This window comes from Equus quagga, chromosome 9 (genome assembly GCF_021613505.1).
Source record: "Equus quagga isolate Etosha38 chromosome 9, UCLA_HA_Equagga_1.0, whole genome shotgun sequence".
Classification (NCBI taxonomy): Eukaryota; Metazoa; Chordata; class Mammalia; order Perissodactyla; family Equidae; genus Equus; species Equus quagga.
In genome coordinates this window covers 17,880,021-17,893,394 of record NC_060275.1, presented here as the reverse complement: position 1 = coordinate 17,893,394, position 13,374 = coordinate 17,880,021, and positions in this window count along the sequence as shown.

Genomic DNA, 13,374 nt, shown 5'->3' with positions numbered 1-13,374 from the left:
TCTGCCAGGTGGCCTGTGGCCCGCTCCAGGGCTCCCTGGGATCTTATTCAATTTTCACAAAACCACAACCCCGATGCGCTGGCACTTCTGGCAAAAACATATTTTGGCAAATGCAAAACTGCTAATGAAATTAAGTAACATTCCACACAGCATCTGTTCTGTGACCATTTTACCAGCTTCTGAGTAAACTGGCATTTGAGAGTAACCTCAGGCAGCAACCTACAATGCTTCTCACCCCCCGGCTCCAGAGAGCATCTCTGGGGAGCAAGAGTTGGGAGGTAAGTCAGGAAGAATGTTTACGGCCCATTTCCTTTTGTTACTGAGGCCAGTGCCTCCTTTCTATTCCCACTGCAGTTATACATTGCTTAATGATGGAGGTACCTTCAGAGAAATGTGTCGTTAGGTGATTTTGTTGCTGTGCAAACATCATAGAGTGAACTTACACAAACCTAGATGGTATAGCCGACTACACACCTAGGCTGTATGGCACTAAACTTCTGGGACCTCTGTTGTATATGGTTGTGGTCCGTCCTGGACAGAAATTTCATTATGCGGTGCATGACTGTGTTTCCATCCAAGTCTACCTATACAATTGTAAGAATGTTCTGTATTGGTTAAGACTTTATTAGTAGCCAGTGACAGAAACCTAGTTTTACCCAATTTAAACCAAAAGGGAACTTTATTATAAAGATACCAGGGGTCTCATGGAACCTGGGTCAGGAATGAGGTCATGCCTAGGACCTCTGGAGCATGGAACTCAAACGTGGTCAGGACTCACTCTCCATCTCTCATCTCTGTCCACCCTGTGCATCCAGTCAGGTTCTCCCTGTCCTCTTTCTACAAATATGTTGTCTCTTCTTCTCTGGTTCATGGAAGAAAAATGACTGTGGGAAGCCCCAGGCACCGAGGGAAAGACTCCCAAATCCCAGAATGCTGAAGAAAGACTATGCCAGCTGTGTCAGGTGCCACCCTTGCACTGGACCATAAAGGCCATGATGGATAGGTGCTGTGTTTGGCCCAGTGTGGTTGGCACCTATGCTAGGACCTGTGGCTGCACTCAGGATCCTATTGGAACACGGGGGCTGCTCTTGCACATGGATAGCCAACCTACTGCTGGCTCTTCCCTACCTCTCCTGCCTGTCTCGATCCCATGTTCATAGTTGGCCCCAAAGCTGAGGGCTTGCTTGCACCACAACTCTCTCTTCCACCACGTGGGACACTGGACTATGTCTATACTGCCCTGTACTGTCTGAAGTGGGTCTGAAGACCCCAAAGCTGTCCAGCTTCAGAGAGTAGACGTGAATTCAGATTCTAAATCTTCCCAGATTTAGATGGCATGGCTGGCTTCTCATCATTCATAACATTATAAATGTCTAAAATTACCTTAATTATTTATTTGTTTACTTATTGTCTCTCTCCCTAATAGAATAAAATGTAACGCAAGCAAGAACCTTATCTGTTTTGTGCACTGTTGAATTCCCAGATCCTAGAACAATGCAGGTAGTAAGGGTTCGATAAATACGTAAGTTTTAATGAGTTTCTTTAAGAACAGCAAACCCTTAATTTTAAACTTAGAATTCCCTTTTCACAGGATCATGTTATCCAGTCATAGAATTGTCATGTGTATTATTAACAGCTTTGCCCCATCTCTCCACGTCCTGCATTTTAATCTCTTCCTTTGTATCCCAAGATTCTGTCCTTGCCCCAGCACAGACAGCCAAAGATGAGTTACCTGCTTCGGGGAATGAAGGGTCACTTCAGAGTCTGAGACTACAGTGGTGAATTCTTGACTTCTAAGGTCAAAGGTACAATTCAGATGTAAAACCAAAAAGATATGAATGGGATCGCTATCTAGCATAACCAATTTTTCTTTGAACGCCCTTCAAAACACTAAATTAGGGTATAGAGAGGAAAGTTAGAGGAGAATCAGTAGAGATAACAAGAGTGGTCGTTGCATCCAGCCCCTTCCACCTGGGTCCTGAAGGTGGAGCAAGGTATAAAGACACATGCTGTTTTTCAGACTGATAATCCCAGAGCAGAGGGGCATCATCTGGACCTCTGAGTGTGTTGCCTGTGTCCCCTGAGCCACAATGGTGTAGGATAATAGAATAGAGGTGGGTGGAGGGTTTTAAGGCCAAGTGACGGTGCCAAAACTCACTCGGGAGTCAGAAACACTCAGGAATTACCCAAGAAAGGACCAAACGAGAGAGGACTGGTAGACCCAAAGAAGCTTTGGGCTTGAGGTTATACATGTGAGTATGAAGACCGAAGGTTATGACAGGACCTCAGGCACTTCAATGGGGGCACTAAGGACAGAAACCCATGACTCAGCAGTGGAGGAGGTCATGTCTGAGGACCAGAAAGACAGACTACATTTCCAAGGATGCTAGAACAGGAGTGAGACAGATCAAAAGGGAGAATCAGATGCAAATAACAGCCTCTCAAAGTCAGGGTACACCACCCTTAACTCAGTAGCCATCTGAGGAGGAAAGGGAGGGGGTAGGAGAGAGTTTTTAAATAATCTCAAATTGACCCAGTCTTAAAACTCAAAGAGACTATATTAAGTTCCTGCAAACCAGGCAGAGGGGGCTTTAATATAAATTTTCTAAGTTACTGGAGCATATAGTTATATTTTTGCTCCCCAGAAGCCATGATTGTGAAATTTATACTTGCCACAAGACATTAGATGCCACAATTTTGTTTCTACAGATGAAGAAATTGAGGCCCAAGGAGAAAGATGGATGGTTCAAGGTGACACTGCTACATGTGAGCACAGCCAGGAAGACAACTAGATCTCTGAGTCTTGTTCAGGGTACCCAGTACTACATGGGGCTGCCTTCCTATGTCTATAAACTCCTTCAGAAAGTGTTGAGCCTCATCCATGTAGCAAATGTAAGAAAATGGCTCCCTACCTTTTTAAAAATAGAGCATTCAGGGGCTGGCCCCGTGGCTGAGTGGTTAAGTTCGCGCACTCCGCTGCAGGCAGCCCAGTGTTTCGTTGGTTCGAATCCTGGGCGCGGACATGGCACTGCTCATCAAACCACGCTGAGGCAGCATCCCACATGCCACAACTAGAAGGACCCACAACGAAGAATATACAACTATGTACTGGGGGGCTTTGGGGAGAAAAAGGAAAAAAATAAAATCTTTAAAAAAAAAATAGAGCATTCAGTTAAACTGAGAAGTCAAATTTAAAAGCTCTTGACTACCTCACGACAGTCAAGTAGCATGGGACATAAATCAAAATGAGCATCTTTTTAAAAATTTTATTTGTGTGTGTGTGTGTGATGAAGGTTTGCCCTGAGTAACATCCATTGCCAATCCTCCTCTTTTTTTGCTTGAGAAAGATTAGCCCTGAGCTAACATCTGTGCCAGTCTTCCTCTACTTTGTATGTGGGATGCCTCCACAGCATGGCTGATGAGTGGAGTAGGTCCGCATCTGGGATCTGAACCAGTGAACTCTGGGCTGCAGAAGCAGAGAGGGCATAACTGTAACCACTTGGCCATGGGGTCAGCTCCCTCAGAATGAGCATCTTTAGTTAATGAATGTCATCTTCCCTCCTTCCTTCCCTCCTTTCTTCCTTCCTACCTTCCTTAGTTCCTTCCTTCCTTTCTTCCTTCTTTCGTTCCTCTCCTTTGTTACTATTCCTGACACTTTTCTTAGCATAAAATTCCTCGTGGCTGGCTGTAACAACTGTAAGGCATAGGGAGGTAGTCAGAAGAGTCAGCTGGGAGAGAAGAGGGTGGCAGTTTGAGAAATGGCTTATTTTGACAAGAGCACTTAGGCAGCAGAGCTGGAGACAGATTGAGGAGGAGGGAAAGGCAGCCCGAATTTCCACCCTCTGCTGATGACATCCCTGGTAACAGCGCAGTTCTTCTGAGGCATATCCTTCCACAGACGCAAAAGACAGCGAAGGCAGAGAACGACTCAGAAAGCTGATGTCTGGCACCGTTAACCAGGTGCTGCTGACTCAGATCTGAGACGATGCGACTCCTTCCTACCCAGCCAGCCAGGCTCCTGTGTTCCCGCTAGGGCTGACCCAATTCCAAGTCATCCATCAGACGTCTTCCTGTTTGTGCTCCATTTAAGAATGAGTCCCACCTCTCTCCATCAAGCACAAGTAGACCAGGATCCCCGAGATTCTGCAGTGTTTGTGACTTGGGGCTGGCGTTGGCTTCCAACACCATAGTCTGTAGGCAGTGACTTGAACGCAGAAACTAAAACGTTAAAGTCCCACCTGGAACTGTGTTTGAAACCTGGGGGTGGGTTTCAAAGGGCAGAAAAGAACAGAGGAGAGACTGTGTGCTGGCGAGTGAGAGTATGATCTTAGATTTGACAGAGCTGGACTCAAGTTCCGGCTCTGTCATCTCTCAGCTTTGTAATGTTGGGCAAGTTGCTTATCATCTCTGAGACTTATTTTCCATTTTCTGTGAAGTGAGGTTTTTGTAAGCATGAAACTGATAGTAAGAATAAAGAAGCTCTGCCAGCCCTGGTGGTCTGGTCTAGTGGCTAAGATCTGGTGCTCTCACTGCCATGGCGCCAGTTCATCTCCCAGTTGGGAAACCACACCACCCACGTGTTGGTTGTCACACTGTGGTGGCTGCATGTTGCTGTGATACTGAAAGCTAAGCCATTGGTATTTCAAATACCAGCAGGGTCACCCCTGGTGGACAGGTTTCAGTGGAGCTTCCAGACTACACAGACTAGGAAGAAGGACCTGGCCACCCACTTCTGAAAAAATCAGCAGTGAAAACCCTATGAATAGCAGTGGAGCACTGTCTGATATGGCGCCGGAAGGCGAGAGGATGGCACAGAAAGACCGGGCGGGGTTCCACTCTGCTGTACACAGGTCACTAGGAGTCAGAATCAACTAGATGGCACTAACAACAAATAAAGAAGCACTTATCTGATACAAAATACACATGCAAAAATGTTAGCTGGGATAGCCTCTGTAGCAATTCCTCACCCCATTCATAAGGGCTACCCTGATGTGCTAAGGGGTTCTAAAGCAGAGTACATACCTTTTATGAAGCCCTACCTAGTTCACCTCTTATACCATTTGACAATCATGTCTGCTCATTTACAGCTTCACCTGGATCTGAGAACTCTGTCTTTTTCACCTCTGCATTCCTAGTGCTCTACAGAGCAAATAAATCAATAAGTAAGAGAGTGAACCAATTGTTGTATGGGAGATTTTGTAAAATTCTATTTCTGATTATCTCACGTGAGGGGAGGAAGGGTGTATGGTTGTCAGCCTGTGTTTAGGGGATTTCAGAAGGAAAATCGATATACTTATTTCTCTATGGAAAAAGGAGAAATAAAGCAATACTATGTTTTGGTTTAAGACACACAATAAATCAGAGACAACTCTATAATGAGGCAGAGGAATGCTTGATTTCTGACACTAGTCAAACTAGATCTTCCCAGGTATTGGCAGTAGGGCCGATAGGAATTAAACCCTGCTCCTTTTCCTAGATCTTTGGAGGAAACAGGCCAATAGGAGCTAAGACTCTGCATTTGATATCACAGCACTGCTGGAGATGGAAAATGAGGAGCTGAGAACAGAGACAGAGAGAGGCTGAGTACCAGTCAAGGGTGGGACTGGAGGTCTGAGGGCTCGGTGGTACCGAGACCTCACTTGACTTTAATGACTTCCTTTGTAAGAACAAGTCAAACAGACAAAACTTGCGGTCCAAGAATATCAAGAGTTGGTCCATGAAGGATCCCCAAGATCACATCTGTCACAGCTACATCATGTGGAGGGAATGTGCGGATGCTGAAGTTATACCCTGTCCTTTGGCCAGGGGTGTGAGGTTGGAAGGATGGCTGGTCAGGTGTCACACCTTCTGCTTTTCCTCTATCAAATGGCCTCTTTCCCTGTTTTTAGGGCCAACTGTTAAGGAAGTGCAATTTCAACAGTGTTGAGCATAATTTTTGATAAGTGGTTGTCTTCTGCTCTACTTTTCTAGAGAATTTTGGGGCTGTTCAATATCCTTTCAATAGAAGCTTTATGATTGTTCAGTCTTAAAGAAGAGCTGCCAGCTGTGGTAGAAATTTGACCTAGATGCATTCTGAATCCCTTTGAAGTATTTGGTGTTATGATTCTAAATGGAGCAATTGGCCAATAACTGGGCCATTCAGGATCCAAAATCACCCATGGCTGAAATACACAGATTATTTTGTTTGAAAAGTGGGACTCTTGCAAGAGTGTTACACCAAGAATTGCCTAAGTTCTCCACTCACTTTGAGTTGACAAGATTTAAATGTCTGACCATTATTTTAAATGTAATTGCTTAAAGCCTAGTCCAACAATTTAAGTTTTTTTGCCCTCTCTAGGTTTAGCTAATTGAGTGACACTGAAGAAACATTTCTCTGCAATGCCCCCAGGGATGAGATATTGCTTCTGGTTTACTATCTTGGTAAGGAGGGGGCGTTTTATGGGGTTCCACTTAGCTCTTCCTACCATAATGGCTCTTACTTATGGATTAGAGAGAGAACATGGGGATTCTGAGAGTGACAAGTGTATCTATGCCAAATATGCATCCAAGAACTAAGGAAATAACCACAAGTGAATCCGTACACCAACTGGTCCCACTGTGAGTCAGACTTGGGCTAATCTCAATCTACTACTTGACCACTATTACCTCCTACTTGGACTTGCGGGCACGGTCACAATTTTGTGTCTAGGAATTAAAGTCAATTCAGAGACAGTGTCTAGTAATCCCCTAAAGATCTGGGTAGTTCCTTTTCTCAGTGTACAGTCACTCCTGTAAATGGCCACAGGTCCCATTGGGAAGGTTTAGAGAAAGAGTTAAGGTACATACTACCGAGTGTAGAGAAGTTCTCTGAGAGGTGACAGACTGGAGCTGGCAAGAAGGAAACTGCCTCCTATGGTGCTGATGAGACTCCCCGGGGAGCCACCTCCTTGAGTACTACTTGCACTTGCTAGGGAGCTGTCTTTTGTGGTGCCGGGGAGACTTGCTAGGAGTCTCACATGTCAGTGGAACTAGGAAGAGGTGCCCCTTCCTCTTGCAGTGTTTCTCCAGCCCCGTCTAATGACAAAGCTTAATAAAGCTCAACATTATTCCATCTGACAATGGAGAAACGTCTGCAAGGTCCAGCTCCAGTATCACACAGCAGGGTCAAGAAGGGTGGATTTGGAGCTGAGAGGCAAGAAACTGACAAGGCTATTTATTGATTGGACCAGTTTGTTTTTTTTAATTGAGCACCTACTATCTGCCAGGCACTGCACTTGCTGCCGGGGATGCAGAATATAAGAGATTTCATCTCTACCCTAAAGAATTACACAGTTCTACAGAGAGACAGAGACTATATGAGAATGACTTTAAGAAAGAGGGTGCCTAATGTACAGTAGGTGCAATAGGAGAAGGGGAGTCTGGGTGTATGAGGAAAAAGTCTTCCCCAAATAGGTAGGGTGAGACCTTTTTCTTCCAGGGTGTGGAGGAGTCTTCTAGACAGATTACTAGGACAAAGACCAGGTATTAAAAACATGCAATCCAGCTGACAAAAAGGCATGAAGGTGTGACAACATGGGTGTTCAGGGCATTATGAGGAATTCAATAATGCTATACTGCAAATTTCAAGAGGAGGAAAGGTTCGAGATGAGGCTGGTGTCCTTCCATAGGTGTGTGTTTAGGGCTGCTCTCTGTCATGCAAGGGACTAGAATAAAGTCCGGAAAGGCACGTGGTATGGGTTAAGATGCAGGCTTTCCTGGGGAGGGGAAAACCCACACAGCCAAGGTCGCCAAGCAGAGATGCACATGGCTCCCCAGTCTTCCCTTTTGCTCCGCGGAGAAGTGAGTGTGCTAGGATGTCTGATGAACATGGTGTGGGTGCTGCTCCAGTGGATGGAACCTTTGCCCATCTGGGTCTTTTTTCTTACGGATCAAGTGGGAGAAAGTGTTCTTATCAGTAGGAGAATATGTAGGCTGCTTGACACCTGGCTGGCTTTGTGGAGCCACCTATGTACAAGAATCGTTTGGGAAACTCACCTGCCCTGGACCCTGAGAAATTTGGGGTGGTGAGATACTTAGTCCTGCTGCCAGAAGGAGGAAGGTTCTGGTCATGTAGGAAGCTAGGCTTGGGTGCTACCCTCTAGCAGGGAGAAGGGGGAGCCCCTGGGTCTCAGCCAGCCCCTTCCATAGTCCATAGAAGGCATGAAGACAACTCATCGTGGACCTTCAGTCTCATTTGTGGACAAGGTTGTCCCTTGAATGTCAGAAAAGCATGCAAAGGCCAAGCAATAAAGAATTTTATGTGTCATATTGAGAGGTTTAGATTTTAACCTATTAGGCCATGGGGAACCACTGAACAATTTTGAGCAGTGACTTGCTCAACATGGTCAAACCTGCAAGTTAAAAAGAACAGTCCAGCAGCATATGGAGGTTAGACTGGAGGGGTGTGGGACTAGAGGTAGAGAAATGGCTAAAGCTGAAGGGAAAAGAGGAGGAGGCATTGAGCCAGGGCAGTGGCAGGGTATGCAGAGGAAAAGACAAAGAGATGCTTGGAAGGTAGAATTGACAGGCTTTCTGGTTAACAGTTGGATGTGGGGTGAGAAGTATGCGGGATGGCAGCAGGGATCAAGGATGACTACCAGATTTGGAATCTGGGTAGACAGAGGTGCCATCAATCTAGATAAGGAATACAGGAAGGAGAGCAGGAGAGCAGGCTGAAGAGTAAGATAGGAAGACAAGGATGAGTTTTGTTCTGGAAATGCTAAGTTTGAAGTCTTTGGGACATCCGTGTAGTAGTGTCCATAGGCAGCTGCGTTTACGGGTTTGGGGCTCTAGAGGAAGCCCCTGACTGGAATACAGATTGAGAGTTTCCAGAATATAGGTGAAGGCTGAAGCTTATGGTAGGGAAGATGTTATACACGAGTGCCAGCATCAGACACAGACAAAGGAGCTCCCAGAATAACAGCGCCAAATTTTTGGCTGTTGGAATGATGGCAGCCGTAGACCGAAGTCAAGAGAATCAACTCAGTGCATCTTGGGAAAGAGCTTGGAATTCTCTAGAGCTAATAAGAAGGAGTACTTTCTTTGGGAATGTCACCACCAGTGACAGGAAACCAAGAGAACACTCTAGTTCTCTTAAATTACTTATTTCTGTGGATTAAGGAAAGAAATTAGTAACAATAACTCCTCCTACTGCCTCTGAGAGTCTATTATGAGCCAGGTGGGTGCTCTGCATATATCACCTCACTTGAATCTCGCGACATCCCTGTAAGGCGGCTATCGTCAGCCCCATTTCATAGATGAGATACTGACATTCAGAGAGATCAATTCACTTGTCTGAAATGACCACACTTAGTAAATGGCAGAGCTTAGACCACTGTGGCCTAAGCATGAAGTAAAAAAAATTGTCCCTGAAATACTTTATGTGATGTCCCAGTGGAGAAAACACCAGCCCGTGGACCTGGCATCAAGACTGAGCTGTGCCCAGTTTGGCGGTGTGACCTTGGGCAGACCACTTACCCTCTCTGAGAGCGGAAGTGCTCAGAGAATGGCTCAAGGGAGCATAGGGAGGGGCCAGCACCTAAAGCCACAGCAGGATCAAGTAAAGGAAGGGGCATTTGGCCAAACCAGGAAGTGAGAAAAAGCCTGGACGGGGCAGTGCACTTAGCCCAGAGCCAGCCCGCTCTGTCAGGAAATTCGGGTTAACAGAAAAGACTGCCCCAAAGAACAGCCTCCTGTGTGTCAAGGTGGTGAGTGGGGACACCTCCCTGCCCCCCAGCACCAGTGCAGGGCTGGGTAGAGTGGATACCTTAATAAACAATACCCCGCCCAGTGTGGCCCCGCCAGCCTTGGTTGTCACGGTGCTGGACACAGGGCAGTTCAGGGCCTGCTCTCCTCTGCTTTGGCCTCTGAGCCAGCACTGCCCTCCATCTGAGCACGGCTAGCCTGTCTCTATTTTGTTTAGTCATCAGTGGTCTCACCGCCCTTCGCATCCTATTTTCAGATAGTCATCGCAGCAAGTGGTTTCATAGCTTTCCAAAGGCCAAATAGAACAGTTTAGCAGTTAAAGGACCTGCTGAATGTTAAAATGCAAGCTTACCTCCCACTTGTCTAGTCAGGAGAGCGCCAGGGGCATACGAGTGACACCAGAACTAGCCGTATCCATCATTAGAGCATCTGTAATGAATGCAGAGAGATGCTAAGACTCAGCCACGAACCAGAATGGTGTTGGTCATTGTGCTGCTCACTGGTAGTAATAATAATGATAATAATAATAATCATTATGCTTATAAACGCTGACATTTACAGAGTTCTATGTACTACCCTCTGTTCTAAGTGCTTTACTTCCAAGAATGACTCTTCATAACAGCACGCCTGTGAGGTTGTTGTAATCATTATCGTGTCTCCAGTTTACAGGAGAGGAAGTTGGGGGACAGAAAGGTGAGCTAACTTGCCCAAGGCCACACAGCTAGTAAGTTTTAGAACCTGGCTTGCACCCAAGGCTGTCTTACACCAGAGCCTAGGCTCCTAACCACTTTGCCAAATTCTAATTCCAGCACACAGATGCATGAAAACATATTTTCAAAACACTGGGTACCTCTGAATGTGAGCTGCTTTGGAAATAGGGCCTTTCTTTGCACATGTAATCAATTTAAGATAGAATCAAGGAGTATGGTGGGTCCTAAATCCAATATGACTGCTATCCCTATAAGAGGACAAGAGACAGACACAGAGGGAAGATGACGTGAAGAGGGAGGCAGAGATAGGAGTGATGCTGCCATAAGCCAAGGAATGGCTGGGGTTACTAGAAGCTCGAAGAGGCAAGGAAGGCTCCTCCCCTAGAGGCTTCGGAGGGAGCACGGCCCTGCCCACACCTTGATTTTGGACTTTCAGCCTCCAGAACTGTGATAAAACAAATTTCTGTTGTTTTTAAGCCACCCAGCTTGTGGCTTTTGGTTATCGCAGCCCAGGGAAAAGGATACACTAAATATCAGTAACATATACAGAGCGGGGAAGGCAGCTCAGTGGGCCCTGTGCTACAATGGCTCTGTGCAGGCCAATGCAGTTTACACCATTTCTAGGGTCAAGCCCCCTAAACGGCATATGCGTGTATCTAACACTTATAAAATTTACAGTTTATAAACCATTCACACATGTCCTGTCTGTGATTGTTACAACTAACAGGTCAGATACTAGCGATATAGGGTTTTTTTTCAAATTAAGTAGACAGTTTTTTTAGAGCAGTTTTAGATTTACAGTAAAACTGAGTGGAAGGTACAGAGGTTTCCCGTATACCTCTGCCCTCACACATGTACAGCCTCCCCATTATCAACATCCCTCACCAGAGTGGTACATCTGTCACAACTGATGAACCTACATTGACGCATCCTTATCACCCAGAGTCCACAGTTTACATTACGGTTCACTCTTGGTGTTGTACATTCTATGGGTTTAGACAAATGTGTAATGACATGTATCCACCATTATAGCATCCAACAGAACAGTTTCACTGCCCTAAGAATCCTCTGTGCTCTGCCTATTCACCCCTCCCCACTCACTCCTGGCAACCACTGATCTTTTTACTGTCTCCATAGTTTTGCCTTTTTCAGAATGACATATAGTTGGAATTATATAACATGTAGTCTTTTCAAATTGGCTTCTTTCGCTTAGGAATAAGTGTTTAATGTTCCTTCATATCTTTTCATGGCTTGATACCCCCGTTTTTTTTTTAGTGCTGAATAGTATTCCATTGTCTGGATGTACCACAGTTTATTTATCCATTCACCTTCTGAAGGACATCTTGGTTGCTTCCAAGTGTTGGCAATTATGAAAAAAGCTGCTATAAACATCATGTGCAGGGTGAGCAGACATAAGTTTTCAACTCCTTTGGGTAAACACCAAGGAGCATGATTGCTGGATCTGATGGGAAGAGTACGTTGAGTTTTGTTAAAAAACTACCAAACTATCTTCCATAGTGGCTGTAATCAGTATGGTTTTTAGTTTACAGATGAGGAAAATGGTTCCAGGAAGTTAATCAACTAGTCTAAGATTGGACAGTACTTGGGGATTTCCACCCAATGTCTCTGCACTGCTCCTTACCCAGTGCTCAGCCTAAGCAGGAACATGGAGGCAAGGTCCAAATGATGTGACATGAGGATCTTGGGCTGGTAAAACCTGGGTCCCAGGTTTGTTGGTCACAGTGATGTGAATTCTTACTCTTCTGCCACAAACCTGCTCCACCCATAGCTCTCCTCATCTCACCTGAGGGCAAGTCTGTCTTTCTAATTCCTCAGGCTAAAAACCCTGGAGTCAGCTTTAACTTCCTTTCTTCTCTCATACCCTAATCCTGAGGGCTCTGCCTTCAAAATATATCCAGAATCTGAACACATCTAAACACCCTCACTGCTACCACCTTAGTTCAAGCAACTATTAGTGCTAGTTTTACCTGTCATTATATCTTCCTGATGGGCTGATGAGAACTGCATCTTCCACTTAGAATTTTATACAGCTGGTGTTTGGAAGCATTTTACACAGACTAGCTTCTGCTCCATACATTGTCAAACCTTGTTTCTCCACCATTACCCACACACCTCCAAGGTCAGGTGCAGTAGGACACTCTCATATCAGGATATCACCTCGAGTGCAAATTCCTGCCATGATGTCAGGTGAGTTGGCACAGTGGGTGACAGTATTCCCAGAAGCCGTTCCTGCACCAGGATGGCAGGAAATGACCATGAACCCCATAAATATATCCACTAAACCCAAACTAAATGTATCTCCAACTCAACTTCTTAGCTGGACCCTCAAAATGCTCCTTATCCCTCTAACATGAAAGAAGTATGATGGAGGGGAGGTTGGAATGCAAAGAAACAGGACTCAACCAATAGCAATTCAAATATCTTGCTTTTGAAAATTTCACAAAACCATATGACCATTTTTCTCCAACGCCTTGGAAGGGGCCTTTGCAAATGAAGGATTCCAAAGCTTATCTTTCATTAGCTTCATAGTGAGTCAGCTTCTGGGATATCTTAAATTGCAACCTGCTGCCTTCTCCCAGAGCGGCTCATCCCTCTTATCTCCTTTTCTTATTTCCATAGCACCACCACCCTCTAGGAACTGTATAATTTCTTATTTATTATATATCCCCTTGCTAGAATGTAAGCTTCATGAGGGCAGGGGTCTTTGCTTGTTTTGTTCGCTGAAGTTTCTCAAGTGCATAGAACAAGCCCAGATGCATAGTAGGTGCTCCAAAAAGACTCGTGAATAAATGAATGAAACAAATACTGCATAAATGAGTGAATGAATGACCTAAAGATAATCCAGGATCACGACGGCAGTAATCCACAATTTGGAGATTGTAAAATTTGAGTTCTATTCCAGAATCTGCCACTTAACCTT